The sequence below is a fragment of the Pongo abelii genome, chromosome 5 (assembly GCF_028885655.2).
Source record: "Pongo abelii isolate AG06213 chromosome 5, NHGRI_mPonAbe1-v2.0_pri, whole genome shotgun sequence".
In the NCBI taxonomy this organism is placed as follows: domain Eukaryota; kingdom Metazoa; phylum Chordata; class Mammalia; order Primates; family Hominidae; genus Pongo; species Pongo abelii.
In genome coordinates, this window is record NC_071990.2 from 119,627,510 (window position 1) to 119,634,261 (window position 6,752).

A 6,752-nucleotide genomic window follows, 5' to 3' on the forward strand; every position below is an offset into this window, starting at 1 on the left:
CCTCCAGGTGTGAGCCTGGGGATGATGAGAGGGTAGACAGGAAGAACTTTGCTACTTACACTGTACATTTCTGTGATTCTTGAATTTTTTACAACTATTATTATTTATTATGTTAGTAATTAAAGACAAACAATTCTATAAATGATTGTTTAGATCTGATATTTACAAGCTCTAGTCACACTCAAGTTTTATTAACTTTGGATTTGGGCATGATATAAGCAAGCAGAAAATGTTTATTTACTCACTGATGGCACATTGTTTGGAAGAGCTTGGAGCAAAGATGATGAAAGCAATTTGCAAAATAACTCAGCAGAAACTGGAAAATGTCAATGAGTTGGAAAATTGTTCTGAACAATGCTTGATGAGGGTTACTCGCTGGGCTGAAGCTGAGAAATTCAAACTGCCTTGCTTTTGTATGCCATTTGCTATCTTCTGATTATGAGCGAGAACTGAAATTATTAGAGTTTAAAGTTACATAAGCAGGCAATTTTCTCATTTTTAAATGAATAATTTAAAAGTCATACACAAATAATTGCAGGTTTTGAAGTGTTGCATCTGAAACCTATACTATAAATATTTTTTAAATAGAATTCAATTTAATTTTAAAATACTGAAAGGTGAAGTTTTTATAATTTACATATTTGATTTGTTTTTATAATTTTCCACCCAAAGGCTAGGTGAGCAACCTTTCCACCCAATTACTCAAAACTCCATTAGAGTTGACACCAATGACTTCATCCTATGTTAGCTTCCTATCTAAATATACCACTGAAAAAATTATTGCAAATAACCTCAGTGTTAAAAATGGCTTTTTGAACAAATACAATCTTACAAACAGTGTAAGTGAGCTGCACTTGGAAATTTGTTTCTTGACATTACTTTCCAAAGTCGAGAACACTTCACTAACCCCCCTGGCCCAGGTATCAAAGGAAGAAAAGGACAAAGATTGGCAGTAGAAGAGGTTTGTCCTCACAGTCAGTCTCATACACACTCTCCCCCAATCCCATTAGGTCCAAGACACTGGTTCTGCCTCTCTGGGGGTGCTCTCCTACCCCACCCTACCAGGACTGAATTCTCCCAGTGTCTCTGCAGGTTTCTTCTGTAAAATTAACTTGTATGTTTTAAAAACCAGGTCCAACGAAGGGCCATTCAGGAAGAGCAAGTTCAGTCCATGTTTTGAGAAAGGGAAAGAGCTGAATTTCACCCCAAAAAATAAAATAAAATAAAATAATCAGACATTTTGAATTGTAAGAGATTACCAAAATCTTTGAATCCAGCTCTCTCCTTTCAAAGCTGAAGAAACCACCTCCCTAAGAGCTATGACACCAGCCAGGACCAAATGGTTATTTTGTGGCCAATTTATTGCTAGTTAGAAAGAGATTATTTTCAGTACTATGATATTTCTGGACCATATTGGTGATATGAAAAACATGATTATATTAAAAATGTAGTACATTCAGATTATATACCCTATTAGGTGACCAAAAAATGATATGATAAATTGCAACTTCTTGGTATCTGTCTGTTTTTTAAACCAAGGCTTAAACATTCATTTATTCATTCCGCAAATATTGAATGCCTATTATATGCCAGGCACTATTCAGATGCTGGGGAAGAGCAGGGAACAAAATGGTCATTGGTGAGTTTTGAAGACAGAAGTGAGATGATCTGAATCATCATGTTAAAGGACCTCTCGAGTTGCTGTGTTGAGAAGAGACAATGAAGCAGGGTGAGAGTTAGGCAAAGGAGGAAGCAGGAAAACAAGTTAGGAGGCTGTTGGCAGTAAACATAAGCAAGCATGGTGGCATGGACCAGCAGAGCAGTTCTGGAATCAGGGAAGAGCCAACAGGATTTGCTAAAGACCTGGATGTGAAAATAAGAGAAAGGAAAGAATCAGGGTCTAACTCCAAAATATTTGGCTTCAGCCACTGAAAGAATGAAGTTGCCATTAACTGAAATGGGGAAAACCAGAAAGATAAGAATTGGGAGATAAAATCTGGAATTCAGTTTGGGGCGCACTGTTTCAAAACTCTATAAGACATTCAAGAGTGTTACTGATAAGCATGGTTGGGCCTAGGATTGGGGAGTTTAGTAGAAATACTGGGTTGGATATTTTCTGACTTTAATTTTGAAGTGAAGAGCCTGATGATAGCTAGTCACCCACAAAGGCTATAAGAAAGTATTTCTCCCTAGAGTGTTAGTGGCTATTACATTACCTTGATTCAACCAGTATTTATTTATTAGGCGCTAGGCACTATAACAAGTTTTGGGTGTATAAAGATGATTACGGTTCTTCTTCTTTGACTAAATCTAAAGGAAGAGAATGAAAATAAACACCACCAACAAAAACCTCAAATACTATAAATGCTGCAAGAGTATGCCCAAGATGCTAGTGAAAAACACAGATGCAGACGTCATGAATTATACCTAGGAAGGCCAGCAGTTGTGTTTGAGCCAGCGTCTTCAGGGTTGCGTAAGAGTTTTACAGACATCTGAGGGTGGGTTGGGCAGTCCAGCAAAGAAAACAGGCACAAGCACACCAAGGCAGGAAAGACCAGAGCCCCTGATGGCACTCACATGGTGCCTTGTGTCCCACGCCCAGGCTATGTGTAGGGGAATGTGGCTGCTAAGAGCTGGGATGAAAGGAAAGTCGTGGGTGTGGTGCGCGGGAGGTAAGATGTGCTGGGTTGCTACGCTACCTCATTAAGGAAGCAAGAACAAACATAAGCCAGCTGAGTAGACACACACACTAGTGCTGCTTGGGGCCCTGCTGTGCTCTGTTGAGATGCAGTTAATTTCCTAGCGGCAGAGGAGGTAGCCCTGCTGTCAGGGAGGGAGGAACAGGTGCCAGGAGCTGGCACTGGCTTGAAAACACTTTCAAGTGTGCCCTTCAGTGGGTTCTCTACAGTTCCTACAGAAGTGGGCCAGCTGCTGCGGGGGCTGGGCAGTGAAAGCCAGGTGCAGAGGACCTGGCCTCTCTCTGAGAAGATGGAGGGCCACTGGCAAGCTTTAATTTGGAAAGTGGTATGATGGGCTTGTCCTAAAGGGTTACTTCTTCCCTGGAGACTTTGATAGAGAATGGTGCTTTGACTTAGAGAAATTCATCTCATTTGGCAAAAATACAGAACTGAATCACAAGCTTGTACAGAGAACACTGGTGCAGATATTTCTCAGATCATAGCCTATGAAGGGCCAACTACCCTGTTTTCATTTAAGACTGGCCTGAAAATGTGTGATTTCTGCCCAGTCTTAATCTCTTAGAGTCACAAAAAAATACTTTTACTTAGGATATTTCAGAAATATGGAATGTCTGCACTCATCAGATTTGAACAAAGAGTTAAGATTTAAACACTATATAAAGGATCATGTATTATCCTGTTCAATATAATACAGGAAAAAAATTAAAAATAAAGGATCATGTATTGAAACTATGTTCTTATTTCAAAATAACATGTACATGACAAATATATACAGTTTTTTGTCAATTGAAAATAAAATTATGTTCATTGTGCTGTGTGTTGGCACCGAGGGAAAAAGAAAAAATTGAAGGTTATAAAAGAGGATATTCTCCCTCAGCTGTGCTCCTCAGGAACATTTCTTCATTGATAGATTTAGGCATCTGTCCCTATTCATGACATAAGTTGTGTGGTGTGCCCAATAGTGTATACAACAAGACAGCTAAATGTGGATTGTGCACTTGTGAGCATGGTAAGTCTCCAAAAGTGTTCATAGGATGATGAGAGCGTTGTGGTGATTTTTTAGAGGAAGAAAAGTCTTTTTCAGACTGCTGTTCCACTACTGGCTTTTAGAGTACGGAGGGTGAATAATGCAACTCATCATCACTCTTTCCTGTCTATTCCTTCCCCTTCCTGTCCTCTGGAAAACAGCTAAACAACTTGTATCCTCTTGTACACAGTTTAAGAAACAACCAGCTACAGAGAGCCAAATCATGAGTGAACTCCCATTCACAATTGTTGCAAAGAGAAGAAAATGCCTAGGAATACAACTTACAAGAGATGTGAAGAACCTACCTCTTCAAGGAGAACTACAAACTACTGCTCAAAGAAATAAGACAGGACACAAATAAATGGAAAAACATTCTATGATCATGGATAGGAAGAATCAATATCGTGAAAATGGCCATACTGCCCAAAGTAATTTATAGACTCAATGCTATACTCAACAAGCTACCATTGACTTTCTTCACAGAATTGGAAAAAACTACTTTAAACTTCATATGGAACCAAAAAAGAGCCCGCATGACCAAGACAATCCTAAGCCAAAAGAACAAAGCTGGAGGCATCATGCTACCTGACTTCAAACGATACTAAAAGGCTACAGTAACCAAAACAGCATGGTACTTGTACCAAAACAGATATATAGACCAATGGAACAGAACAGAGGCCTCAGAAATAACGCCACACATCTACAACCATCTGATCTTTGACAAACCTGACAAAAACAAGCAATGGGGAAAGGATTCCCTATTTAATAAATGGTTTTGGGAAAACTGGCTAGCTATATGCAGAAAACTGAAACTGGACCCCTTCCTTACACCTTAAACAAAAAATTAGCTCAAGATGGATTAAAGACTTAAATGTAAGAACTAAAACCATAAAAACCCTAGAAGAAAACCTAGGCAATACCATTCAGGACATAGGCATGGGCAAAGACTTCAGGTCTAAAACACCAAAGCAATGGCAACAAAAGCCAAAATTGACAAATGAGATCTAATTAAACTAAAGAGATTCTGCACAGCAAAAGAAACTATCATCGGAGTGAACAGGCAACCTACAAAATAGGAGAAAATTTTTGCAATCTATGCATCTGACAAAGGGCTAATATCCAGAATCTACAAAGAACTTAAACAAATTCGCAGGAAAAAACAAACAACCCCATCAAAAAGTGAGCGAAGGAGATGAACAGACACTTCTTAAAAGAAGACATTTGTGCAGCCAACAAACATATGAAGAAAAGCTCATAATCACTGGTCGTTAAAGAAATGCAAATCAAAACCACAATGAGATACCATCTCATGCCAGTTAGAAAAGTGATCATTAAAAAGTCAGGAAACAACAGATGCTGGAGAGGATGTGGAGAAATAGGGACACGTTCACACTGTTGGTGGGTGTGTAAATTAGTTCAACCATTGTGGAAGACAGTGTGGTGATTCCTCAAGGATCTAGAACTAGAAATATCATTTGACCAGCAATCCCATTACTGGGTATATACCCAGAGGATTATAAATCATTCTACTATAAAGACACATGCACAAGTATGTTTACTGTGGCACTATTCACAATAGCAAAGACTTGGAATCAACTAAAATGTCCATCAATTATAGACTGGATAAAGAAAATGTGGCACATATATACCATGGAATATTATGCAGCCATAAAAAAGGATGAGTTCATGTCATCATCATTCTCAGCAAACTAACACAAGAACAGAAAACCAAACACCGCATGTTGTCACTCATAAGTGGGAGTTGAACAATAAGAACACATGGACACAGGGAGGGGGACATCACACACAGGGACCTGTCAGGGGGTGTAGGGCTAGGGGAGGGATAGCATTAGGAGAAATACCTAATGTAGGTGATGGGTTGATGGGTGCAGCAAACTACCATGGCATGTGTATACCTGTGTAACAAAACTGCATGTTCTGCACTTGTAGCCCAGAACTTAAAGTATAAAAAAAAGAAAAGAAAAGAAATAACCCGCTGCAATTTTGACTTAGTTGTTTTGTTATTTTGGAAAACGGGGAAGGTGAAAAGAAACTAGTTTACATATGCAAAGGCCACACACACACACACACACACACACACACACACACACACACACACACACACACTCATATTCTGGGCTGTGGGTACTTTCATTGTGCCTTAAAATCTGGACAACATGGGCTCAGATCTCTCAACTCCACAATTTATGGGAAGTTCAGTGCCCTTGCCAAGAGCAATCTGAATTTCCAAGGGTGTTAGGTTAACAGGGTTGCTTCTTTATTTGAGCCCCTGCTTCCGCTAGACTGTTTTGCCCAGAGCGTCACTGCCCTGCATGTGAGGAACCTGATCCACATGATGGGAAACCAGCCATGGATCTCCCCTACATTCAAAGAGTAACCAAACATGCTACTCCCCCGGGGTCTTAGGATGTGAGGTCGACTTTGTTGAAGGTTTGGGGGAGATGATTGAAAGTTTATATCACAACAACTCATACAACTTTAAAGCTAAACAATCTCCCCCTCTCTCCTTAAAAGTCCTTGACCTCTCCGTTTTGTTGCTCTTTCATTTCATCTTTCTTTCTCCTCTACTTTTTTTAAAAATATGATCTATTTTTAAAAAATATGATGAAGAATTCCCCACTATATGGAACAGTTAAGCTATCTCCATTCCCTACTCTGAAACTCAATGCAAACTACTTGCTTATAGAAGACTCAGGGAACTCTGATGCCCAGGGTTGATGGGCCTGGCCTTTCTTGGCTGACTGAATCCTTGAACCAGGACTAAAAAACTCACAGTCCATAGCTCTGCCTGGCAAGATCACAGCTGATTGCTATGTTGCTCTCTGTGCTTTCTCATATTTTTCAAATTGTTGCCCATATTTTTTATGCAGGCAAAAGTAAATAATCAAATGCTTTTCAAATGTTCTGCAAAAATAAACCCAGGCTCTTGTGGAAAATAGTTTCTTGGAGGATATATATAAAGGAAATTTGAAGGTGAAGTGGATGCTAAGAGCAGGGAGTCCCCA